Raw genomic sequence first — 11,250 nt, forward strand, 5'->3', positions numbered from 1 at the left:
CGGCGCGGGCGCCCCCTGCCCCGCCTCGCCAAGCGGGCTGCGCTCACCAGACAGAAATAGCAGCCCCCGCCCCGCCCAGCCGGCGCCCGGCTCTAGCCTAGGCCGCCGCCAACGCGGGAGGCCGAAGGGGGCCCGCGAGGGGCTCCGCGGTCTTAGCCCAGTGTCTGCCCCCTGCCCGTGGACGCCCGGCACCAACTTGCACACCCCCAGAGACGGGGAGCTCACCACTTTTCACCTGACAACTCTTCCTTATGATGCCCGTGGGTCCACAGCTCTGCCCTCTGTCCCGTTGGACCCTGCTTGCATGGCATGGGCATGGTATCAGTCTTACGTTGAATCCTAACTCCATCAGGTCCCCTGCTGTGTAGCCTTGGCCAAGTTACTTTACCTCTCTGAGCCTCAGTTTTCTCGTCTGTAGGCATTCAAGCCACACGAGCTGCTATTGTAGGTCAAGCTAACCAAAGCACTTCCACCTTTACCCCACTCCTCTTGCTGGCCTGCCCCAGATCGACACAGGATCTGAAGAGTGTACCTAGTCACACCAGGCCCTTACTGCCATCCCCAATACTCAGGCCATCAGGGTCAGTTTCTTCATTTTTAAAATTATTATTTTATATTAGTTTCAGGTGTACAGCATAGGGGTTAGACATTTATATAATTTAAGAAGTGATGCCCCTGTCTAGTCTAGTACCCACCTGGAACTATACATGGTTATTACCATATTATTGACTATATTCCCTATGCTTTACATCCCCATGACTATTTTGTAACTATCAATTTGTACTTCTTAATCCCTTCACCTTTTTCACCCTGACACCTAATCCTCCTCCCATCTATAATCCCGATAAATCTACCATTGTTTCCCTGAAAATAAGACGGAGCCAGACCATTAGCTCTAATGCGTCTTTTGGAGCAAAAACTAATATAAGACCCGGTATTATTTTACTCTATAAGACCCGGTATAATATAACATAATATAATATCGTCTTATATTAGTTTTTGCTCCAAAAGATGCATTAGCGCTGATGGTCCGGCTAGGTCTTATTTTTGGGGAAACACAGTAGTACCCATCTGACACCATACATAGTTATTACAATATTATTGACTATATTCCTTATGCTGTACCCTACATCCCCATGACTATGGTGTAACAACCAATTTATACTTTTTAATCCTTTTCCCTTTTTCACCCACCCCCAAACCCCCTTCCATCAGGTAACCATCAAAATATCCCCTGTATCTATGAGTTTGTTTATTTTGTTTGTTTGTTTGTTTTGTTCTTTAGAGTCCACATATAAGTCAAATCTGTCTTTCTCTGTTTGACACACTCCATTCAGCACAGTACCTTCCAGGTCCATCCATGCTGCTGCAGATGGCAAGAACCCATTCCCTTCCATGGCTGAGCAATATTCCATTGTGTATACCACCTTCTCTTTATCCATTCTTCCACTGACAGACACCCAGGCTGCCTCTACATCTCGGCCATTGTAAACAACGCTGCAATGAACATATGGATGCACATGTCCCCTCAAAGTAATGTTTTGGGTTTCTTTGGATAAATACCCAGAAGTGATATTACTGGGTCCTTCTTTGTCTCTTGGTATAGCCTTTGTTTTAAGTCTATTTTATCTGGTATAAGTATTGCTACCCCAGCTTTTTTGTTTCCATTTTCATGAAATATCTTTTCCCCATCCCTTTACTTTCAGTCTGTGTGTGTCTTTAGATCTGAAGTGAGTCTCTTGTAGGCAGGGTCTTGTTTCCTTATCCATTCAGCCCTCTATCTTTTGATTGGAGCACTTAATCCATTTACATTTAAAGTAATTGTGGATGATAGATATTAGTTATTGCCATTTTATTATTCATATTTATTATTATTATTTTGTTTCATCTTAAGAAAGTCCCTCTAAGATTCCTTGCAACACTGATTTGGTGGTGATGAACTCCTTTAGCTTTTTCTCATCTGGGAAGCTCTTTATCTGTCTTTCGATTTTAAATGATAACTTTGCTGGGTAGAATAGTCTTGGTTTTAGGTCCTTGCTTTTCATCACTTTGAATATTTCATGCCAATCCCTTCTGGCCTGCAAAGTTTCTATTGCGAAATCAGCTGACAGTCGTATAGGAGTTCCCTTATAGGTAACTAACTGCTTTTCTCTTGCTGCTTTTAAGATTCTTTCTTTGTCTTTACACTTTAGTGTTTTAATTATGATGTGTCTTGGGGTAGGTCTCTTTGGTTTCATCTTGTTTGGGACTCTTTGCACTTCCTGGGCTTGAATATCTATTTCCTTCACTAGGTTAGGAAAGTTTTCCATCATTATATCTTCAATTCCTTGCTTTCTCTCTTCTCCTTCTGGTACCCCATATGATGAGAATGTTGGTAGACTTGATGTCCCAGAGGTCCCTTAATCAGTTTCTTCATTTTATAGTGATGTAGCTGAGGATCAGAGAGGCAAAGGGACTTGCTAAGGGTCACAAAGCCAATGAATCTGGCATGGAATCAGGACTGACCCCAGAATTCTTAATGCCTTGGGCAACAATCCTTCCAGGAAGATGTTCACAATTTCTCTACAGTTAGGTACAAACTCAGGGTGGGAGGATCTACAGTAGAACAAAGAGAACCGTGTGCCTCTCTAAACAGCCAGGAGGCTGCTGGCTCTTGGGAAAAGGAGTAGCATGTGCTTCGAAGCAAGACAATCCTGTGTTCAAATCGTGCTAGGCTGCTTCCTGGCTGAGTGGCTTTGGGATAATGACACAACTTCTCTGGCCTATGTTTTTCTTACCCATTAGATGGGGATAAAATAAATCTTTATTTTATAACACACTTGTTAGGTACCTGTTTATTATGGGTACCTGGGTCCTAGAGCAATACTGTCCAACAGAACTTTCTGCAGTGTTGGAAATTTTCTACATCTACACTGTCCCACATGGTAGCCACTAGCCACATGTGGTTATTGAGCACTTGAAATGTGAGTGGTGTGATTGAGGAACTGAATTCTAAATGCTACCTACTTTAAATTAATTTAAATTTAAATAGCCACCTCTGGTATTGGCTACCATAGTGGACAGTGCAGTTCTGGATAGTAGGGCCATAGCAGGGGACTAGACATACACACACCCTCTGCCCCTTGGGGACCTGACATTCTAGTGGAGGACATTAGCATTAAGGAAGTAAGTGATTAGATAAGGAAAATGAGATCTATACAGAAGTTAAAAGAAGGTGAGGGGCTAGAGAGTACCTGGGTGTGAAGGGGCAACTTTAGCCAAGGTGGTCAGGGAAGGCCTGTTTCGAGGAAGAGACATTTGGGCTAAGGCCCAAACAGATGAAAAGGAGGCAGCTGGGCAAAGACTTGAGGGAAGAGCTTCCCAGACAGAGGAAACAGCAAGTGCAAAAGTCCTGAGGTGGGAACAAGCCTGATGTATTTAAGAAAAGGCAATGGCTGGAATGTGGTCAGTCCCTTAAGGGAGGAGATGAGGTCAGAGAGATGGGTAGGAACCAGATCATTCACCACCTTTCAGGCCAAGGTGAGGAGTTAGGATTTTATGTCAGAGCACTACAGGGCCACTGGAGGGCATTAAGCAAGGAGGTAATTGATTGTTTTATTTTTTAGACATATCCCCCTGGCTGTTGAGCAGTCAAGAATGATGATGGCTTGCTTTAGGGGAATGGTGGTGAAGATGGGAAGAAATGGACAGATTCTGGATATAATATAGAAATAGAATACAACAGCTTTGCTGAAGGATTGGATATAGAGGTGAAAGAAAGGGAGGAATTATAGGTTTTTAGCTGGAGTGGCTAAGTAGTTAGTGGTGCTCTCGTTATGGGCAGGAGGAAGTCAGGGAAAGGAACCCTTTGAGAGGAAAGAGAACTTGAGAGCTCTGCATTGAGTTGTTATCTTGGAGATAATGGCAAGATATCAAAGAGAAATGTCATATTGACAATTGGATACACTAATTGCATCGGGGGAGAGCCCTGCATTGGAGATAAAGATGGAGGGAAGGTCTTCACACAGAGGTGGAGTATACAAGGATGGACAATGTTAAATGTTACTGAGAATGTGGAACAAATATAACTCTTCTGTGGTGCTGGTGGGAGCTTTAAATTGACACAACTGCACTGGAAAACTGCTTGGCAATATTTACAAAAGTTAAGCATATACCTACCTACTTTGACCTGTTCAGATAAGCAGTTCCACTTTCAGGCATGTATTGAGGATATATGAATGCTTACTCGTATGTGTTCAACAAAAGACTGTTCAGAGCTGCTTTATTTAGAATAGCCAAAAATAAGAGACAACCCAAGTGTTCATTGACAGGTGAGTGGATAAACAAATGATAGTATATTCATGAAATCAATACTACATAGCAATGAAAATAAATGAACTACTGCTACACAAAATAACATGAATGAACCTTAGAGATATTATGCTGAATAAAAGCAGCCTGACTCAGGAATGCATACTGTATGGTTACTTTTGTGTGAAGTTCAAAACCAAGCAAAACTAGGCTGAAGGTGATAGAAGTCAGAATAGTAGTTACCATTGAGGAGTACTAATTGGGAAGGGCACAAGGTAGCCATCTTTGTGTGCTGTAAATATTCTCTATCTTGACTGGGGTGGTGATTATGGGTATATACATAGGTAAAAATTTATCGAGCTGTTCTTTGCTACATGGAAATGTTCCTCAATGAAAAGGAGGGAAATGAAATAAATACGCAGTTTAACAATTTTTTATGTTGAACAATATTTTGTAATAATATTACAAGTCAGTGAATATATTTTTAAAAGTAGAAAACAATTAAATAAATCATGATTCAGTCACTTTGGAAAATAGTTTGGCAGTTTCTCATAAAGTATATTTATCATATGACCCAGCAATCACTCTTTTAGTTATTTACCCAAGAAATGCAAACCTATATTCACACTAACACTTGTGCATGAAATGTTCATAGCAGCTTTAATTATAATCATCAAAAACAGGAAACAACTCAAATGTCCATCAACTGGTGAATGGAGAAACAAATTGTGACACATCCATATAACGGAATTTTTACTTAGCAATAGAAAGGAGCGAATTACTGACATGCACAACAAAATGGACAAATCTCAAGAACATTATGCTTGGGTGGCCGGTTAGTTCAGTTGGTTAGAGCCTTGTGCTCTTAACAACAAGGTTGCTGGTCCGATCCCCACATGGGCCACTGTAAGCTGTGCCCTCCACAACTAGATTGAAACAACTACTTGACTTGGAGCTGATGGGTCCTGGAAAAACACACTTAAAATAAATAAAAAGTTTTTTAAAAAAGCATTATGATAAGTGAAAGGAGCCAGACACAAAAGTTTATGTATTATTTGATTCCATTTATGTGAAATGTCCAGAAAAGGCAATACTATAATAAGAGAAATCAGATCAGTGGTTGCCAGGGGAGATAGAGTGCAAAGGCGCCTGAGGGAACTGTTTGGGGTGATGGAAATGTTTTGCATCTTTATTACGATGGTGATTACATGACTATATACTGGCTACTGGCTAAACTTGTCAAAACTTATCAAGCTGTACTCTTAAGAAAGGTGGACTTACTATATGTAAATTGCTCCTCAATAAAGAAGAGGACTCATGGGCACTCAAGCAAAAAAAAAAAAAAAAAAAAAGAATAGGAGTCAATGAGATTGGGTACATAAAGGACTCACATTAAAAAATAACTGTTACTGTTTTGGAGACAAAGAGGAAAAACAGGTTTGCTAGATGGGCGGGGGGGTGGAGGTAAGGGGGAAGGTGAGGGGATTAGAAAACAATCAGTAACCACAAGATGGCCACGGGGTTTTGAAAATTAATCTTGGGAACGTAATTTAGTGGTTACCAGAGGGTAAGGGGGGTGGAGGGTGGGAGATGAGGGTAAGGGGGATCAAATATATGGTGATGGAAGGAGAACTGACTCTGGGTGGTGAACACACAATGTAATTTATAGATGATGTGATACAGAATTGTACACCTGAAATCTATGTAATTTTACTAACAATTGTCACCCCAATAAATAAAAAAAAATAATAAAAAAATAAAAAAATAACTGTTACTAAAAATATATAATAACTGTTACTCACAATTATTAAAAATAATAGCTGGCTACTATGAAAAACAGAAAATAACTGTTGGAAGGTTGTAGAGAAATTGGCTCCCTTATGCACTATTGGTGGGAATGTAAAATGGTACAACCACTGTAGAAACAGTTGGCAGTTCCTCAAATAATTAAAAATAGAATTACTATGTGATTTAGCTGAAAGCAGGATCTCGAAGAGATATTTGTATCACCATGTTCATAGCAACATTATTTTACAATAGCTAAAACCTGGAAGCAACCTAAGTGTCCATTGACAGATGAATGGATAAGCAAAATGTAGTATATACATACAAGGGATATTATTTAGCCTTAAAAAGAAAGGAAATTCTGACACATGCTACAACATAGATGAAACTTGAGGACTTCATGCCAAGTGAAAGAAGCCAGTCACAAAAAAGGCAAATACTCTATGATTCCACTTATATAAGGTACTTAGAGTAGTCAAAGTCATAAAGACAGGAAGTAGAATGGTGGTTGCCTTGGCTGGAGTGGGTGGGCAGAGAGAATGGGGAGTTAGTGTTTAATGGGTTGATATTAGTTTTGCAAGATGAAGAGTTATGGAGATGGATGGTGGTGATGGTTGCACATCATTATGAATGGATTTAATACCAGTGAACTGTACACTTAAAAGTGGTTAAGATGGTAAATTTTATGTTATGTATATTTTATCACAATAAAAAAAATTGGGAGAAAAATAACTTATTATCCAAGGTGGGGGTGGGAGATTCTTGTCCAGAGTGAAGCTGATGTATTAGGATAAAAGTGAAGCTGCTATGACAAACAGCCCACAACCATCATGTGCTTTCAAAAGCTAAATGAATTTCTCTCTCATAAGAGTTCTGAGGCCAGTAGTGCAGCTTTGCTTCCTTTACATAATCAGGAGCTCAGGCTCCCTCCAGTTTATTGTTCTGTCATCCCCTAGGACATTGTCCTCAACTGCTTGATTGAAGTTGGATCAGTGGCACATCTGGGTTCCAGCCAGCAGAAGGGACAATAGTGTGTAAGAGACCATATCCAGTGTCTCAAGTCCCAGACATTGCTTCCAGTCTCACGCCATTGGTTAGACTCAGTCACATGGCCATGTCTAATTGCAAAGGAGTCTGGGAAATTAGGTCTACCTGGACACTATGTCCCAGAGAAGGAACACAGCAAACACTTATTGCAGAGCCTAGAACCTTGGAATAGATACTCAATAAATGACAGGGAAACCAAAAATTGGATTGTTTTTGCAACACTTGGCTGAGAGATATTTCACTCCTTGTGGCAAAAACCCAAGGATGCTGCTGTTTCAATCTATAGAATACCAGTTCTTCAGAATTTGTTGGGCCTGCCTTATGACCTATTAGATGGTCAATTTTTATAAATATCCACATGAGCTGAAAAGAACATGCATTTTCTAAGTGCTAGGTGGGGTTTTATGTTTGTGTATTATACCAATCTTCTAAATTGGTATCAGTATTCCTAATGATTTTTGTTTGTTTAATCTATCCCTTACTGAGAAAGCTGTGTTAAAAATTCTCACTTTGGTAGTTGATTTGTCAATTTCTTCTAAATAATTCATGTTTGCTTACATATTTTCATATTGCTAGATGATACATTATTACTAGATAAACACATATCCTGGTGAAGTATTCCCTTTATTATTATGTAGTGATCATCTTTTTCCAAAATAATATTTTTTGCTTTGAAGCAATTTCTGTCATAAATATAGTGACACCTGTTTTCTCATTGTTAGAATTTACCTGCCCCCCCCCCCTTTTTGTATACTTTTAGTTTAAATCTTTCAGGATAATGTTTTTGGTGGATTTCCTGTAAACTGTTTATTTTGAAATAATTTTAGACTTACCAAAAAATTGCAAAATAGTACGGAGAGTTTCCTTATACCCTTCACCCAGCTTCTTCCCCTAATGTTAGCATCTTACAAGTATATTATCATGTAACAATGATCAAAACCAGGAAATTAATATCGGTACAACATATTACTTACCCAACCATAAACCTTATTTGGATTTCACCAATTTTTCCTACAATATACTTTTTCTGTCCCAGGATCCAATTCAGGGCCCCACATTACATTTAGTTGTCATTTCTCTTTGGTCTCCTTCAATCTCTGATTGTTCCTCCTTCTTTCCTTTTTTTTTTAAAAATTACCTTGACAGTTTCAAAGAGAACTAGGTAGTCAGTTATTTTATGGACTGTCCCTCAATTTGGGTTTGTCTAAAGCTTTTTCATGATTAGATTGAGGTTCTGCATTTTTTCGTGACAATATGACCAAAGTCGTGTTAGGATCTTTTTCAGTGCATCATATCAGGGCCTTCATGATGTCAATAAGTCTTATGACTGGTGATGTTAACTTTGGTCATTTAGCTAAACTGTGTCTTGGTTAAGCTGGTTTTTCTCCACTATAAAGTTCCTATGTTTCTCTTTGTAATTAATACATTTATAATTTTGTAAATTTGCATTTAAATTTTATTCTATTTATTTAAATATCTACGAGTCTGAATATTTGTTGAAACCCTAATCCCAAAGATGATAATATCAGGAGATGGGGGCCTTTAGAAGGTCACGAAGTCACGAGAGTGGAGCCCTCATGAATGAGATTAATACCCTTATAAAAGACACCCCAGAGACTCCTCACCCCTTCTACCATGTGAGGACACAGTGAAAAGGTGGCTGCCCTTGAACCAAGAATCAGGCCTTCACCAGACACTGAATCTGCTGGTGCCTTGATCTTGGACTTCCCAGCTTCCAGAACTGTGAGAAATAAATTTCCATTGTTTATAAACCACTCAGTTGATGGTATTTTGTTATAGCAACCCTAACAGACTAAGATGCTGCATCTATAATAAAAACCACAAGTTCATACTAGTACCTCTGATTTTAATCCAACACCACAGGGTTCATTTTAGCCTCCCCTTTCCTGATTTGTAACTTCTTTCTTTAACAAGGGTAAATGTTGCTCTCATTATCTACAAAATATTTACTTATCTGTTCAATCCTAGTATTCGTGTTGAGAGCTTCTCTATTCACTACACTTCTGACACCAAACGTGTGGGGTTTTTTTTTTTCACACCAAGCAATTCTGACACTAATTACCCATAGTTAGCACAGACCCCAAAGGTTAAGGGCTTATCTCCATCACACTGCCTCCACTTCAGACCCTAATTGCAAGTCTGGGCCTCACATATTTCTGACTGACCGGCTGTAAATTGAGGGTTCCCACGACCTATTCCTCAGGTTCAATCATTAGCTAGAATGGCTCACGAAATTAGGAAAATGTTTACTTATGTTTACCGGTTTATTATAGAGATATAAAGGGTGTAGGTGAACAGCCAGATGAAGAAGCACAAGGGGTGAGGTCTGGAAGGGCCCCAAGCGTAGGAGCTTCTGTCCCCATGGAGTTGGGGTATGCCACCTTCCTGGCATATAGATATGTTCACCAACCTGGAAGTTCTCTACACCCCACAGCTTAGGAATTTTTATGGAAGCTTCATCAAGTAGGCATGATCAAATGGTAACTCAATCTCCAGGCTCTCTCCCCTCCTCAGAGGCTGAAAGTTTCAAGCTTCTAATCATGGCTTGGTCTTTCTGGTGACCAGCCTCCATCCTGGAGCTACGTATCTAAGAGCTCACCAAGAGTTGCCTTATTAAACCAAAAGATGTTTCTATCACTCAGAAAATTTCAAGGGATTTAGGAGCTCTGTGTGAGGTGATCCTATAACCTCCAGCAACTAAGGAAATTGCAAGGGTTTTAGGAACTCTTTTTCAGGAACTGGGTGCTCATAGTAGGTGCACGTTGTTTTCCCACTATACCTATAGGGCATGATTCTCAGACCTAAGAAGTCCTTGGGGAGTTCCCATCAGCATGAGGTGTCCCCTGGCCACAGCACAGGAATGCCAAGGCATAGTGTGGGCTGCCTGTCCAGGCAATGCTCTGAGAACTTTATACAAATAATCTCACCATGGACAGGGGCTGCCTTCATCCCATTCTTATGGTTGTGGAGACTGAGGCTGAGCTGTCTGTTGTCCCCAGAGTGCACGTGCCTGCTGAGTCAGGTGGGCCCCCGGCTGGTAGTTCTGGAATGCAGGAAAGCCAGATGCCACGCTCAGCTGCTGAGCTGGCTCCCCAGGGCTGTCAGCTGTGCTCACAGGACAGAGGGAGGTTGTCTCATGAATCACCATTACACACAGGTAGTGAGGTCATCTCAGGATGGAGCTGAGCTGGGGCCTCCCTTACGCCTCTGGCAGCTCTGTCATGGCCCTGGAGATGTGCCCATGGCAGAGAGATAGGAAATACCCTGAGGTTGTACCTCCGTCCTGTGCCAAGTTCACATACAACCAGGTGGTACAGGAGGTAAACTCTTCATTTGCTCAGAGAGGGAAGTACCTTAACCTGAGACTAGAAGGCAAACAGAAGGTCATGGCTGGTTATTTTTTGAGCACCTACTATGTGCCAGTCATTGAAACCTTAAATGGTAGGAAGTATTATTTAGTCCAGTGGTTCTTAAATTTGAGCAGGCATCACCTCAGGTGTCAAACTGCAGGTCCCACTGTCAGAGTTTCTGATTCAATAGGACTGGGATGGGACCTGAGAGTTTGCATTTCTAAAAGGTGATGGTGACACTGCTGGTCCAGAGACCACATTTTGAGAATAACTAATTTGTTCAACTTTCTTTCCCCTGATTAATTGTGGTCTTCAAGTTTCTTCTTACATGCTTCCAGGACAGAGGTTGCCTATCCTGTCAACCTATTTCTAGATAGTTCTTATGGTGAAGATTTTAATTTTTTGTGTGCGCTTGTGTTGAGATGAAAACTAACTCTTTCGGCTTTCCCACATGGCCCCCTCTTTCTGCCTCTGGACCACATGCTCTCATCACAAAGGAGCAACTGGAGGGGAACGGAGACTTGCTATTAGAACGAAGATCTCCCTCAGCCCCACAGTCCATTGACCACCAAGCCCTGTCCATTCTACCCTCTAAATCAGTGCTGTCCAATAGAAATATACTGTGAGCTCTACGTACTTACGAAAAATTTTAATTTCTCAGTAGCTATGTTAGAAATAGCAGAAAGAAAGCAGGTGAAACTAATTTAATAAATTTATTTAACCCAATATATCCAAAATATCTTTTACACAGGTAATC

Source organism: Rhinolophus ferrumequinum, chromosome 17 (genome assembly GCF_004115265.2).
Source record: "Rhinolophus ferrumequinum isolate MPI-CBG mRhiFer1 chromosome 17, mRhiFer1_v1.p, whole genome shotgun sequence".
Classification (NCBI taxonomy): Eukaryota; Metazoa; Chordata; class Mammalia; order Chiroptera; family Rhinolophidae; genus Rhinolophus; species Rhinolophus ferrumequinum.